A 17,441-nucleotide genomic window follows, 5' to 3' on the forward strand; every position below is an offset into this window, starting at 1 on the left:
CCTGATTCCCGGAGTTGGTGCTGAGAAGTCAATATCAGGGGAAGAAGCGTAAAAAATAACGTCGCTTGCAAAATCCTCTTTTGCAAAGTGTGAAAATTCTTTAAGTCCGAAAGCTCAACATATATCGGAAGAAACTATATGAAGAAGTACTCACCCCTTTCAGCTGCAACTCCTTGAGTCGTTGGTTCCGTTTCAAGGCTGCTCCGCCGCTTAGAGGCCAGCTTCTTGTGTTTAGCCGAACGTCCTTCTTCTGGATCAGCAGGTCACTCCTTCGAAAATTTAGAACGTAATTCGTGCCTTGGAGTAACCTGAGTTGCGGATCGGGACCGCCTCCGATGAATAAGGCTGAGCTCCTCTCTATCCTCTTCAGAAAATGCACCTGGGATTTCAACCGACATCTTGTTAGGATAGGTGAACAAGACTTGCATCTTTGGCTTCTTTACAGAAGGTGAAGGTTTGGATGGTTGAAAGCGGCGAGTTCTTTCAGCAATTGCTAATTCAAATAACTCTAAAGAGAGGGGATCTAACACACCTGTTTCCGACTCCTCTTCTCCACCATCGCCACTAACCTCTGCACCACCCCCAACATGAGGTTCCGTAGTTGGCTCCCTCCGCGTTGAATGACTAGAAGGACCCGCCGGTTCCCTCCTTCTCTTCTTTTCAAGCTCGGATTCATGGACCCTGTGAGTAGCAACCCGAGAAGCTTCTTCATCGGTTGACTCAGCGATCGGTTGAACTGGTACGTGTTCATTGGCCGTCAAGAGCCATCGACACTGTAGAAAAGTCAGCTCCAACTTGCGCTCAACGCCCGGAAGGTTAAACTTAGCACCGGTACAACCAGTAATGTTCCAAAGCCATGCTCGAGCCCCATCCACTAAGCCTCCATGGGCCCGGAGCTGTCGGTTTGGGTTCCCGACATAAATCTGATCGTAATCAAACTGATGAGCGAACCGACATGGCAAGTAGGGTTCTATGTAACAATGGTTTTGAACACGGAAGATCACATAGCCCGGTAGAATATTAACCAGCCAATCGAAGCAGCCAGAATCAAGGGAAGTCCGACCCGTACCCGGCTTCTCTACATCTATCAATGAGTCACCGTACTGACCTAAAAATCATGGGAAGCAAGTAGGGAAGACCCAACATTTGTGATTCTAAAATTGCTTCCTAACCTCTGCAAAACCTCATCCCTTCCATTTACAGTTCTCTATTATTTGAAGAAAAGGAAGGGAGGGATCCACCGAGGTTGGCGCCCACATCATATCCGATCGATGAAGTACTAACCAAGCCATTAAATAAGTGTAGGGGAGTTCCACCTATGTGAGAGGAATCTGAGCAGGCGGTGAGTTCCCCCTTTTGAGTAAATCCGTTTACGATCTGGCGAAGCCCTCTATAAATACTAGCGGTCATTGCCGGAAGAAGACATAAGTTTTTTCAGTGAGCAAGCAGAACCGTGGAAACAAAACATCTAGGGGAAGTGCGTCAGTAGATTGGTATGACACTATACACTTCTTCAGCCAGATAGCAAGATACCCAGCAAGTAATGTCATAGGCCGGATTGGTTTAACTCATTGCCACAAGAAAGTCTGGAATTTTGTTCCAGCAGCAAAGCCATCCTCAATACCAGCTGTGGTGTAAGACTGAGCATTCGACTTCTTGATTAGCTCATTCACTTCGGAAGTGGTTAGCGGCGATAACTCACAAATTGGTTCATCCAGAACGCTGTTCGTATTCTTGAAAATATAATTCGTGAACTTCTTTAAACTAATTTGCGGTCGCGGCTTCTTTGATAACGGATTAACACCCGCAAGAGCTATGTGATAATGGCAAGCAAGATCCCAGAAGGTGTTATAGCGGTTGGGAGTCCGCGACTTCAACTGCTGCAACTCCCTGTTAGAAGGAAAATACTTCTGATAAATCATATTCCCCATCGAAAGACCGGAGACTTTATACATCTCGTGCAATGCCAATCCCAACTCCCCATGCTTAGTCAGAAATGTATTGGCATCAGGATTGTAGAGTTCCAGTAGCGCCAAGAAATGGGGAACACTAATGGTCAGTCCATAAGCGGTGGCGTGGACGGCTGCATATAAACCACTAGCCTTCAAATCCTCACCAAATCGATCTAAAATGTAGTGGCTCAAATGAGTCCACCATAGTCTATCTGATGAGTGTACCCAGCCATAATATCGATGGCCGGTTGCTGGCATTTCTCAACCCAAAGATGCAAGCCGATTCTTTACAGTGTTAGCAATAGTGAAGATCTCACCTTTGGGTGGGTCATTCAATCCTGTGATCCCCGGGTGTAGCCCCGTTATCCGGTTTCGATTACTTGAGCCAGGGATCGCGCCATGAGTAATATAACCACAGTGAATGCGCTCATGTTCCTCTGTTAATCTCCATGACATCTCCCGAGGAACAGCTTGACACCGAAGCTTTAATCTCCATGACATCTCCCGAGGAACAGCTTGACACCGAAGCTCGGCGAGCGAACGGTGACGAGGAATTGGAGGAAGGTATAAGTGGCCACCGTCGAAGCTCGGCGAGCGAACGGTGACGAGGAATTGGAGGAAGGTATAAGTGGCCACCGTCGTCATGGTGCAGCCATTGCTCCATTCTAAGAAATACAGCGGCAGGATCTTCAATGGAGTCCCCAAACAAGTAGTCTGACTTTCTTAGCGGGTGCGTAGAACTTGGGTCCTTCACTAGCGGCGCATCCATGATAAGTTGCCTTAAACTGTGGCGCTCTCCCTTCCATATTAACCATGGAAGCTCTTCTGGTACACCCGGAGCAAACTGAGGAGCTACCGGAATAGGGATTGGCTTATCGGTAGAGGCATAAGCCTCACTGCAGCGGCCTTCCACTGAATGGGCACCGAACTCCCTCGAGAAAAATTCAACTAAGGTAAAACAATAGGTAATTATTAAATACAGTCGTAAATGCCTATGTTAAAATAGTATAGGCGTCGAACTCGCCTCACAAATCGTGAGATAGAGTCACGACCTTACAAATGGTGAGACGATCTCAATCATATCACACATGCAAATAACAAAGCATATTAACGTGCGAACGTCATGATAGTATACCCGAATCTGTGTGATGTAACACAACATGAGATCGCCCCATTGCCTCACAAAGAAGGGCAAAGCAATGATATTATACCAAGTACATATTCACAATGAACTACCAAGTCGAGACGGTTAAAAAGCCACGCTATACACACGAAGCATGAGATATATTGTCACACGAATAACGCAACAATATACCTATCCTTCGGAGTACAGTACAGCAGGAAACCGCCCCAAGTTAATTCAGTCATGTCTTGACCAAGCAAAACACGACTTGTGAAGCGTCCACCCCCAAGAAGGAGGGTGGCGGCTCTTCCCAATTGCCTCACCAAGGAGAACAAAGCGGGGATGCAACATGCAGTGTGATATCTCAATATTTAATTCGTGATTGAAAGAGACTGTGAAGATATACCTGTGCAGCTAAACGGTGCCGGCTCGGGTGACTGAGTCGCCGAACGGCCTCGAACAACGCGAGATTTCTTAGGCGACATATCTGCAGAGAGAGTTAATAGGTTAATTACGACAAAAATTAAGAAGTATCAGATTAATGCAAAGAAAAATGATGCTCCGATGAAACTTAAGTAATAGGCTTGGTGCAGATTCAGTTTCAACCCACAACAGGTCGTGCAACACATTAAGCCAGAATTTCAGGATTTCGACCAAAGTCATCTACATGACCAACAATAAAGCACGACGTGCATAAAAATTGGGCTACCATACATGCTAAAAGCCCGATATGGTAGTTATCATTGTTCGTGATGAAAATCGAGGCTCGGGAATTTTAGTCACATCCAAATACAAGACTAAAAGTTTAGTTCATACGAAATCAGTTTCTATGCATGACTACACATTCAAAATGGGAATTTAAGTGGATTATAAACAGAGTTGGTCCATTACCAAATTCATGCATACAAGGGTTTCACCCATACATGAAAACAAGAATTAAGACCTCGGATCTAGTATGGGATCAGACAAACCAAGAATTAAGGTGTCGATCTAAAACCCTAGGTCTAGAGGAAGAGTTTTAGCCATGATTACAAGTCTTAAAGATTTTCCGTCGTTCACAAATTCAAGAAATCAAGAACCCAAGATCTGATTACAAGTCTTAAAGAGCTTCAGTTATGCACAAATTCAAGAAATCAAGAACCCAAGATTTGAAACCCTAAATTCATCACAAAAGAGGGGTTTCATAATTCGGTCATCCCACATGAAATTAAAGCAAGCAATGGAGGTTGTATTACCTGTATCGCGAGCACAAGGTGACGCACGAAAGAGGAGCACACCGAACCCTCTCAAACCCGACAAATTTCGAACTTGAAACCCTAGCCCTCAAAATCGAATCCACCGAAATCAAAGGTTGAAGAACAGCTTTAAAGAGGAAAAAGAGCTTGAGAGAGAGAGAGCTTAGGGGTTCTCGAAAATAGGGATTCTTCAAAAGAAAACTAAAAATGAAGAAGACGAAGGAAAATGGCGGACTATTGGTTTTAAACACGAAGTGGGGCTGAACCAGACCAAGCCCGGTTCGAACCGCCCAAACAAGACTCGAGCTAGCGTTTACTGGCCCGCACGCATGCGAGACGCCATTACTGCTCGATGCATGCGACCATATTTACTGAGCTCGCAAATTCTCAGCGACGCTTTAAATTGGCTCGGCACACGTACGAATCGCCATTTACTAGCTCGCACATTGGACAAGTTATTTGGCCAATTTATGGATATTCTGACCCATTTTCGAGTATTTTTGACATATATGATACACATATTCGTACTCCAATGGGTATATGAGTTTAAACTATCTCTCATCCTCAACGGGAAGTTCCTGGAGAATATCATGTGGAATATTCTTAAGGATAACCTGACAACCTCCCGAAACTCCTAAAGGTATACAAGTATAAACTGGTCCTCCCTGCTCCAACGCATAGCTTTTGGTCAAACGCCTATCGAGACGTCGTCAAAAATGAATTCCTGACAAAGATAGTCAGTGCAACGTCAACTCAATGAGATCAATCAACATATGAGTTTCAATACGAGACTTCGACAGCGGTCAGACGATAAATGCAGAACCATAAGAACTTTATCTATTCGACAAATGCTGAGTAGATCGAAGACTGAAGGAGTCAAGAGCTAAAGCTAATTACAGGTCCTTTTACACCGACTGAAGGTTGGGCCTATCACATCCAAAGTATTTCAGGCTCTTCTATAAAAGAAACGAGACTGAAACACTTTGGAGGGGGTATCTGTAGGTGTTAAAAATTACCTATAACTTCCCCAAACACAGTTCAAGATAAGGAGAAGATGATAAACGTTATTATCCAAGCCAAGAGAATTTATCTGACACCAGTAAGTGTATGAAGTGGATCAATAAATTACATAAGTCAGCGAAGCGATGAACCGTACGCAAAACAAGCAAACTGGAGGAATCACGAATCGCCAAAATATCAAAAAAATGAACGAAACACCACTCGTAAGCCTGTGTAGGCGCGAGTCACCAATTGGTGGCTCGCACCCATGCAAGCCACCAAACGGTGGCTCGCACCCATGCGGGCCACCAAATGGTGGCTCGCAACCATGCGAGCCACCAAATGGTGACTCGCACAGTCTCGAGCCACAAGAACTCCTTTTGACTTCAAAACCTCCCAAAACACGGATTTCGATGATTTTTAAGGATTCTTTCGTTTTAGAACCTCCCCAACTATTTTGAGGTTATCCCTAAACGCGTTTAAACAGTTATAAACTACAGATGACGTTTAAACACAAATTCTAGTTCAAAATGACATCTCCAAAGGCCTATAAATAGAAGCCTAGGGTCTTCTTTAAAGAGGATCTGAAATTGAGAAGGCGAGGTGCTGTCAAATTGTCCAGCTAACCACGAATTTTAGAGGAGAGTCATCAGATCTTGGCGAACACTTTCATAAAGAAAGCCCTTCGAAAGGTTTGTGATTCTTTCCCCTTCTTTCCTCCGGATTAAACTTGGTTTTAATCTTGAGAAGAGCCGCAATCTCGCTTTGTCGTGATTGTCGCTTCCGCAATTGTTTCCTTTGTGAAACAAGAGCGTAATTATATTGTCTATCGGGTTTGATCTGCGGTGGTCCACGGACTAACGCGTCCCCGGCACAGGCAAAGATCCCACGCAAAGTAGCGGGAGATAAACTACTGCTGCGTTTTGTTTGATAAAGTTGTAATCTTTATTTTTCATTGTAAGAAGATCTTATAAAAAGATCAACTTTTCTTTCAGTTTGAACTTGTAATCGATAAACGGTGTAACAGGTTCGAATGCAATGGAAAAGACAACTTTTGACGGAAACAATGCATATTGATAGGGGGAGATTTCGCTATCTTCATCCTTTTGTCCCCTTTTTGATGTTGTCAAAGGGGGAGAAATATTATGAGTATACACTTCCTTGTTTATATGCATGTGAATTATAATTTATATATTCATTTCCTTTCATGCATATATCCTTTTTGTGTTTATATGCATGTGAATTATAATTTATATATTCATTTCCTTTCATGCATATATCCTTTTTGTAAATTGTCATCATCAAAAAGGGGGAGATTGTTGGCCTTCTTGTTTTGATGATGTTTAACAAACAATTTACTTCTAATGTTGTTTGTCTAGTGTTTGTGTTTTCGTATTTATTCTAGGCAAACAACGAGTTGGAGGATGAATGGAATAGAGCTTCAACGATTATATCCAATGGAGGATTGGATGGAATATGTACTACAACGATGATATCCAAAGGAGGAGGAGGCATAGTGATGAAGCAACATTATTTCAAGAACACCAAATTCAATTAGAAGCTTCATCCAAAACTCAAGCTATATCAAGACTCAAGAATTGTATTCTCGTGAGGATATTAGCTAAGTTTTATTTTCTCTCTAGTGCTAGAATGTAGGCAAATAGTTTAGATTTCATCTGAAGATATTGGGATATCAACACACACATTTTCATACTTATAGTTTTGAACGTATTTCAAAAAATACTATTTTTCATAAGTATGAGGACCTATTTGCAAAATTTCTTTTCCAAACAATTTGTTTTTAGTATTAAAACTATTTTACAAAGTTTCACAATTTTCAGAGGTCAAATGAATATTTTACAAATATTTTAAGTGAGTCAAAATTAGATTTTTAAGTGTATCAGATTGCGGTCGGACCGCCCGGGCGACCCGCCTGAGCCTCACGGCGTCGTGGTGCAGGAAACTTTCACGGATCGACCATCCGGATCGACCGTGAGCAAAAAAAATTTCCCAACGGCGACCGCCAGACGTTCGACGCCATGAGTTCGAACTCATTATATGTTTTTATGGCTTGCGGTCGACCGTGACGTCGACCGTAGAAGGTCCAGAGACTGTCGCGTCGACCGTCGCGGTCGACCGTCGCTTGTCCTACAAGCCATAGTTGTTTCTTTGTTGCTCACGGCTCGACCGCGCGAAAAAAAAATCGACGGCCTAACAGCCAAATCTGTTCGAACGCGCTAACGTTTTCAGAGCCGGTTTGTTTGGTTTTGTCTTTTTCTCTGGCTTTCTCTTGGCTTTGGTTTATATAAATACCCCTTTTACCTTCAGCTCTATATACATAAGAGAATATTTAAGGTTTTAAAAAGAGTTTAGCTGTGTTTAAAGGGTTTGGTTTATGAGAAATATTTTACAAGGCTTCGAGGACAGATATCAATTGCTATTATTTAGGCATTTCACTCCATTCTCTCTCTCTTGTCATTAGAGATTTCCTAAACTCACTCTAGCTTTTATTAGTAATTATTTAGTTGATTATCATTTCTATAAAGCTAGTTTTATATTGGTTAGATTTGATATTACTCATTGTTACACACACCCACTTGCGTTTGTATTTGCATTCTTATATACTTTGGTTGTGAGCAGCTTGTATGTTAACATTGAGGGTGAGCTTTCATTGTGTTCTCATTCATATTGGAGAACAATCACTTGTTATTTTGAGCCTAATCGATATTCACTTTGTATAATACACTTGTACACCGAGAGGAGTGTGTGGTGAGAGTCGGGGATCGTTTCAAGAGAAGTGGCGTCAGTTGACGAGCCTAGGGAGAGGTTGTAACCGAGCACTTGAGGGAGACACGGCTAGGTCCAACACTTGTGTGGGTGTAGAGTGTGATTGCATAGTATTTGTTATATGAGAGTTTTTGGTAAACTTATAAACCGAGTGTGTAGAAGTTCCGGCTTTCAAACCGGGTTGTGATAGTGTATTTCTCCCCGGGAGTGGAGAGCGGAGACGTAGGACGGAAGGTCCGAACTCCGTGATCATATTGTGTGTTTGAGTGTGCTTTGGCGTTCATTCTTATTTGTGCTCATTGCTCATTTCGCCATTGTCTCATTATTTATATCACCCACTATCTTGTTTATGTTTATTTCACTCTTGTGTTAGTTTTATATCCTTGCATATATCTCATAGCATATATCATTGCTAGGATATATCACTTAGTTCATATTGCTTATCCTAGCTCATATATCTTGTTATATTTCATACTTGCTAGGATAACTTCTTAATAAGTTTTAATTGGCATATAATCGGATTAGATTAGCATAAGGCCCTAATCACCCCCCTCTAGGGTCTAACACCACATGTAATGTTGTGCTAAAATAATAAACTTTTTTAGACTTAGTGCTATGATACCGAATACATAGACTTTGTCAACTTCACGGGAATGGACTACCCGGCAATGCGTGTTAGGCATAGGTTTATCTCTAATTAGGGATCGATATAAAGTCCCCCATGTGTGTAAGACATGGATTCTTGTGCTATTAATAACAATCTGCAACGATATTGAATACGTAGGTTTTACCGTTGTTTCTTCCAGTGTTATGTTTTTACTTGAAACATTGAAAAAAAGTTAGAAGTGCCAGATGTGTAGTATTAACTTGGCATGAATTGGTACTTAGAGTAAAATTCAGAAATTTTCTTCACTATCACTAGGATAATTCTAAAAAATCTTTAATCTGCTGGGGATTTTATAATGAAAACTTACTATTCTTATTGAAAAAGGATTAACAAGTTCATTAGGGGGGTTTGACTGTTAGAGGTGTGATGTTAACCAAAAGGATTAACAAGTTCATTAGGGGGGTTTGACTGTTAGAGGTGTGATGTTAACCTAACAGTATTTTATAGGCCTATCGCTCTATTGAAGGTTTGACTGTTAGAGGTGTGATGTTAACCTAACAGTATTTTATAGGCCTATCGCTCTATTGAAGAGAGTCAATAAGTTAATTTGGTCGTCAGATGTGTGATGTTAACTTGACGGGTTTTGTGGACCTGTCGCTCTTTTGAAGAGAGTTGATAAGTTGATTGTCAGAGGTATTTTATTAATGTGATAAGATTATGGACCTATCATTTATTGAAGAGAGTCGATAAGTTGATTGTCAGATATGTAATGTTAACACGACGTCATCAGAGGTGTAATATTAACGTGATGAAAGGATTGGTTGTTAGAGGTGTGATATTAACATGACATAATTTGTTATAATCGGAGCAACTTTATGGACTTATCATCCTATTAAAGATGATTGATAAGTGAATTATCAGAGGTGTGATATTAACGTGACAAGAATTTATTATGATTGGAGAAACTTTGAGAACTTATCATCCTATTGAAGAGGATTAATAAGTGGATTGTTAGAGGTGTGATGTTAACATGATAGGAATTTATTGCAATCGGAGTAACTTTATGGACTTATCATCCTATTGAAGAGGGTTGATAAGTTGATTGTCAGAGGTGTGATGTTAACATGATAGTAATTTGTGGATTTTGTGGTTAACAGAGGTATTCTATTGAACATGACAACTCAGAAAATTTATTACTCATAATCCAGTGGACCACAAATAAACCAACCACGAGTCTTGAACAAATGCAGAGGCAAAAAAGGGGTAGACAGGGCACATAGTGCTACTATCCGTCAAGTCGTTCAATGATATTGGAGTATAACGACTATGATTGGAATACGTCACATAGCAGACCATTATCTAAAGAGTTTGGCTATCAGAGATAATTGTTAACGTGATAGCTTTGTAGACCTGCCATCCTATTGAAGATGTTTGACTTCAGTGATCGTAGTATCTTCCCCTTCTGACTGAGAAGATTAGGATTGGTCTCATTGCTCAAGTTGATTCTGCTTAGTTTGTTCTTTAGTTTTGATCCTGGCAATAATTTTTTGAGCCTTTTCACCTTAAGAGATTAGTTATCTCCAGGAACGTCATTCTATGACCCTCATTTGTACTAGAAGGTTGGTCTGTAAGTTGTGTCGACAGGTCTTCACTAAGGTAGATTGTGTCATACCTGACGAATATCGAAGAACCATGCTTTAGAACCTCTTGACAAAGGCTTTGACGGGCTTCCTCTTCTTCTGCTTAGTGGTGAGAAGGGTATGGATAGAGACTTCTGCATCATCTTTAAAGAATCTTGATAAGAAAAGTCTCTCTAGATCTGCCCACTTTTGGATACATCTAGCAGGCGGTTTCCTGAACCATTCAAAGACAACTCCCTTGAGGGTGCCAATAAACAATCGAGCTAGTATGGCATCATTTAATATCATATTCCCAGTCTGTGACTTGAAATAATAGATATGTTGATTCGGTGATCCTGTGCCATCAAAAGTTTATAGCATCGGGATCTAAAACTTTGAAGGATAAGAGGCTGTATCCTATTCGGCAGGATAGGGCCTAGCAACTCTCTCGTCTTAGAGCTTGCTTCTGTTAGCAATGGCATTGAGACAGGCTTCCAATTCTTTTATTTTGGCAGACTGGAGATTCTGCTCATTCTTAATCTCACTTTCTTCATCAGAGGAAGATTCCAGGTTGTGGACTTCTTGGTCAGAAGCATCACCATCAACCACTTTTCTCTTTCTTTTGCTTGTGTGAGGTCGGGATGCAGACGTTCTTCCTCTTCGGGAAGATTATTGACTTGGCGACGAATTTTCTTCTGAGATTTGGCCCTGTCTACGACATATTAAGTCATCAGGATCCGGAGTTCATTGATGGCCTCCTACTGTGCTTTGATCAGGGATTGCTGCTCATCAAGTCTCTTCACGAGATCTTCATGTTTTCCCATCATATAGGCGGAGCTCTCATATTTTACGAAAGAACTAGAGGATTGGGATTCTGCGATTCTGCGATGGCTGAATGTTCATCATCGGACCCAATTCCTTTAGCCAGTTTTCGATAATCGACGGGTGTTATGACCCCCTTCTGAGTCCGAGTATGTTGATAGATTCCATGAGACTTACTCTGTATCTCTTTCAAGCTAGAGGACTGATCCGTCTCTGCATCATCAGAGCTAGGGATTGATGATCGTCCTATATTCACCATGTTAGAAGTGACTCCAAAGTACTCTTCTTTCGAAGATGTCTTCTTGTGGTAATGTCGTCGCTTGTACTGGTTTAGCAATGCAACATTCATCTGTTGGCTGAAAACTACCGGTTTGGCCGCATGTGAGCAGCATTGACATCCCGAGAGGACCACAAAAATCAGTCGTTCACATTAGCATGAATGAGTGACTCATATCGGTCTTTCTCTTGATATGAACTCTCTCAAGTTTGTTGTGGAGGCTTGAGATGAGTTACTCACTGATCGTGAGGTTTGAACTGGAAACCCCAATCTATGATTGGACGGGATTGGCTCCTGGTGAACATGGATCTTCTTGAGATGCCCTGAATCCGTAGACTTTTTATGTCTGCCCATCAATTTAGTCGCGCTACGAATAACCCAGTACGGGGGTCTCGCTGCCCACATCTGTTGTTTAAAGTCTATGTTGATCACCCTGAACAAGACACATCGCGCAAGAAACGTGAGGGTCGTGTTTGGATTGAAGAACGCAGGACTGAGGTCTGCATTTTGCTTGTGAAACACGGCCCTAAGGGCTACATTTAATTTGGAAAATGCTCTCCTGAGGGTCGAGTTTGAGTTGATCAATGCAATCTTAGGGGTTGTGTTCTGATGGTAAAATGCAGGTCTGGGGGCTGCGTTCTTAAGGTGAGACGTAGGCTTGAGGACTGCATTTTGCTTGAATAGCGTGCCCCTGAGGGCTACGTTTTGATTATAAAACGTGCCTCTAAGGGCTGTGTTTTGATTGCATAACGCACCACTGAGGGTTGCGTTCAACTTGGTTTATACGAGATTCTCGTTTAGGCTCATGAATGCGAGACTCTTGTTTTGTAATAGAAATGCAGAGCTCAGGATCGCATTTTGGCTCACAAATGCAAGGCTCGCTTTGGTTGAGAGATCAACTTTCTCAGAGTTGTGCTCGTCTTCGAGATCTTCTTCTTCGTCGAGCGGTATTCTTCTTAGCCTATTTTAAGGCTTTTATAGTGACGTCACCATCTGTACTGATCAGGTTAGTCGTGATGATAAGCCTCTTGTGACCCGATACCCGTTGTTTAGGCATGAGCATGGAACCTTCAACTCGATTGACAAGTTTAGCCAAAGCTAAGTCTTCTCTTTCAGATGCAGGACTGTATGAATAGTACAACCCCTAGGGGAGATAGTCTTTTGATGAGTAGGTCACAACTGGAGGTTTAGTCTCCTTAGAGACTTTGCGGATCTTACGCATAGCCTTGGGGCTAAGGGATCCAGAGGAGAGTAACTCCTCATAATTGGCTTGATCGAACTCGATGATCAGAGTTTCAACGGTTGTTCCAGCGAGGTTGAAGTCAAATTGCACCACCACTTCTTCATTAGTGAAGCTAGTTCCCAACGGAGTCGCTATCTTTTATTTGTTGGGAAAATTAAAGAAGAAAATTAAGAAAATGAATTTGTATTATTCTCTCTAACAGACTTGAAAAAAAATTAATTACAATTCTCTCGATGCAATCTCTCTCTAACAAACTTAGAAAAAGAAATTATAATTTCTCTTATTTGGTTTCCTAAATCATAAAAGAGAGAAACGATCGACGGAGACCCTTCTCTTTGTTTAATACTGAGTTCTTCTTAGTGTCGATGGAATGCCTCACTCGAATGCTTACGTCGAGTTTGTTTTCTGTTGATGATCCGAACGTTAAAACTCATGGAACACGACTGAATTCTCTTGATTGATGTCGAGGAAAACTTACGTGGCAAGTTTGAAAATAAGTATTAACGAGTTTAAGAACTCAGAACGAGTTTTAACTCTATAATAGTGCTGATTTGAACCGAAAATCGGTTTTAAAGCCAAGGTTGATGAAAGTTTCGAAGCTCCAAGCTCTCTGTTACCAATGAAGATGATCTCCAAGAGCCTCCAAAACTGAAGATCTCTCCAAAAAAATCTGTTCAAGAGATTGTCGATCTCTGTTTTTGTGATATTTTCTATGCAAAAAGCCGATCCCAATTGGAGATCCTGAACTCAGTTGAGTTTTTGCCATTTATAGAGGATTAAGGGATGTAACCACCCCCCTTAATTCACTCCTAAGTGGGGGAGTGATCCCCTCAAATCATAAAAAATAGTTTTGAAACTGTTCAGCTCGTGTTTGAACGAGTCAAATGCAAGAATTGCATTCTGAGTACGAATTCTGCAATCTGGATCTGGGACGCAGAGTTGGGCTCTGCATTTGAGCCTGAAAATGTAGCCACGAACTCCGCATTTTGAGTCTGGAATACAGTCACAAACTTTGCATTTTGAGTCTGGAACACAACCACGAACTCTGCATTTTGAGTCTGGAACGCAGCTACGAACTTTGCGTTTTGAGTCTGGAACCCAGCCATGAACTCTATGTTTTGTTGTTGGGACACAGAGATGAACTCTGCATTTTAACTCTGGAATACAAAGGTGAGCCTCAGGCGAGCTTAGCGAGCTTCAGGCTAAGTCCAATGTTCAGGCGAAGTCCAATCTTGCAGATAGACTTCAGAACATAACTTACTGCGAAGAACAAGTCATAACTTTCAAACCGTAAGTCAGAATTGGACGAATATATGAAAATCGACTATCTCGACGAGACAGATCCGACCAAACCCACCCAAAAGGTTTAGGTTGCTCCCGTCCGTTTTGCCAAATTCCTTACGGTTTGAGAGATATCTACGTTTTGATTTGAAGAGACTGTTAATTTGTAGTTTCTTTTGCTAGAGTGTTGCAAAGATCGTCATCTTGTAACATTCATCTTAGCTCCTTGAAAATAAGAGAGTCGTCAGATTGTAACTCCCAATGTTGATTGTTAATACTGTTGAATTAGAGCTTTCATTGATCTAAGTGAAAGTTTTTAAAATTGTAGTCTTCTGGAACCCGTCAGATTGTAACTTCCATCTTCAGTGTTTGATAGGGATCAACTATCTGTAGTAATTTTTAGACAGCCTACAATAATATGATACACATGATTTCCAACTTAAACATATCAATCTAATTATTCTTTTATAATGGAAGTCATTCCTATAACATAATATGATACACATGATTTGCATCAAAATATATCCACCTGTTTAAGTAAATGGTTTCCCCCAAGAAGACTCTTTAAAATAGTGTAATTATATGGATACTACCTTTTATTTTCTATTTATATTAAATTGAGTTCTTGTTGCAATTAACCACCTCCTAATCAAGCTTTTCATTATAAAACAAAAATTGCTTTAAAAAACTCATAATCAAGGCACATGACTCATTTTTTTAGTGTTTAGTCTCGTTAGGATACAACCCACGTATCTTGAATTTGAATTTTTTTTAACTTGAATTTGATTTCTTAAAGTTTTTTTTAGTGAAACTTTGACCAAGAGGTGGTTGATTGTAATGAAAACATACTTTCAAGATAGTTTTTGTATAAATTAAAATTGAAAGATGGTTTCCATATAATTACCTTATTTTGCAAGTAGTTTTTAGGAGTAAAAACCTTTTAGTAAATGATTGTGAAAAACTCTATGATGTTGTTTGGAAGGGATTATTTTTAAGGAGCTTATAAGTCATGCTAGCTCTTGATGGCTTTTGACTTTTATAATAAAAAAATTCTTATAAAAGTTGTATGGAAAGAATAGCCATTTACTTGATTTAACCTAGTTTATTTATATGAGCATATAAAGTATTTTTTCTAAAGTTTAGAAATCCCTACTTTTTTAAAATAGGACTTATAAGCCAACTTATTAGTGATTTACCAAACTGTTAGATATGAAAAAGCTAGCTTAAAAGCTAGTTTAACCAAAAAATAATCTCCCCACTCTTTATGATTGAAACAGAGTGGGAAGCTATGTCCTTATGGTTGGATAACTCAATATTTAATTATAAATGCCCAAAATCAACTGTCAAATCTTTATATAGTTAATTGACTTTGCTTCTGTCATTTTAAGTAGTATAAATTTTTGTGATTAATTAACTTTACTTCTAACAAGTGCATTTCTTTGTGACATTTGAAGATAATATTGTCAAGAGGTAAGCTATCACTTTCTATTTCATTTTTTATGTATTGTATGGCTTCTATTGAAAATTGATAGTGGAAAATAGATTTTCACAAATGTTAGATGTCACCTCAAAATTTGCACATATTTACTTTCTTCTTGCTAAACAAGAATTTGCAAAATAGAAAGTAAAGAAAGTACATTCTTGAGTTCTCTACCAAAGAAATGAAACTTGGTAGTCGAGAACTTGGAATCCATTAAAGAATTAAAAAAGGTTCAAGTCAAAACAGCTTTCAAGTAATGATGTGATTAATGATGTTGACGTGATGGATAAAACTGCTTGTAAATAAATTTTAAGTAAATCATTTTTAATTTGAAGTTTTTAGTTAACAAAATCATGTTTGAATAATGTATTCTATTGGGGATTGCAAAGACCCAATGATGAGGATTATGAATCTTATCAGATCCTATAGGAGTAGGGTTGTTTGTACCTTAAACAAACAGCTAAAAGTTCCCAAGTTAGCTTTTTAAGAGAGGCATTAGGGGCACACCCTCTACCACATCTCTAACCATACCATCTTTCTCGCTACAGTGCAAAGTACACTGTAGCGAGAGAGATGGTGTGGTTGGAGGTGTGGGAGGGTGTGCCCCTATCATTTCTAGCTTTTTAAATATTCATGAATGGTATAGGCTCTGCACTGTAGCGAGAGAGATGATGTGGTTGGAGGTGTGGTAGAGGGTGTGTCTCGATCATTTCTAGCTTTTTAAATAAAATAATGCTAGGGGCACATCCTCAACCACACTCCCAACCACACCCCCACACTCTCTATAGTGCTAGTGGGCCATGCATGATATTTTTTTTAAAAATATCATGCATGGCCCACTAGCACTATAGAGAGTGTGGGGGTGTGATTGAGAGTGTGGTTGATGGTGTGCCCCTAGTGGGACTCTTTTAAATATTCACGAATGATATAGTTCACCATATTCTATGGGATTTTCTGAAAGAAACTCTACTCCTAACAAAGATGGATTAAGTAGATCAACTTTGGAACTGAAAATAATCAACCATATTTGAGTCAAAAGTCTCCATTTAAGTCTAAATCTACCTGGTGTCTTTTTCTAACCATACCTACAGTTAACAGAATGGATGCGAAATGGTTCTTAACATAAATTCACATTAGCTCTATTTCAATCGAATCCAACTTGAGCCCAGCACCATTATTGAGAATGACCAATGGATAATAGGGTCACACCAAAGGCAAGTGTGACAGTATGTATGCGAAAAGAAGCCTTAATCAATCAAATAGCAGCATAGCCAAGTATAACTTCATGTGCACTCCACCTTCGGCTCTAAGAGCAAGTGCAGCAAGCTCCCAGTTGGGAGTCCTAGTCAGCAAGCTCTCAAGAGCTCTCAAGCAAAGCTCCCAGTTGGGAGTCCTAGTCAGCAAGCTCTCAAGAGCTCTCAAGCATTTTAGAATAAAAAATTAACAAATTAAGCCTAAAGAGACACTTCTTCTTTTATGAAGCTCCAACAAGCTCCTAGTTAGGAGCTTCAACAATATCAAAAACCCCTCTTCTATCAAAAAACCCTATCAAAAAAACCCCTCTTCTATTGCAAAGGTACAAAAGCAAAGAGTTTTTTGTTAAAATTTTTTTTTAATAGCTTGGGAGCTCCCTAGCACAAAGCAAAAGGGTGGATGCCCGTGGCACAAAGCCCTAGGCTTTGTGCCACGGAAGCTCTCAGAGCTCCCTTAGGAGCTTGCTGGAGCAAGTCCAGCAAGCTCCCACCGCCACCTCAGCCTTAGGAGGTGGGGTGGGAGCTTGTTGCACTTGCCCTAAGCTATGCAACAAAACCTCAAAACAAAAAATGTATCCAACAATGGTCCATATAATCATGAGTTCTGATATCAACTTGTTGGGATTGGATAGATCCAATAACAGAGGTACGCTAGACTAATATGCTTGAATTCAATTGACTTAGAATCATCAGTTCTGTTTTAGTCATGAATCTATGTGAACATATTTCTTCATATGTTCATCTCACTCTTCTTTCAATGCGA

Source organism: Asparagus officinalis, chromosome 4, assembly GCF_001876935.1.
Source record: "Asparagus officinalis chromosome 4, Aspof.V1, whole genome shotgun sequence".
Lineage (NCBI taxonomy): Eukaryota > Viridiplantae > Streptophyta > Magnoliopsida > Asparagales > Asparagaceae > Asparagus > Asparagus officinalis.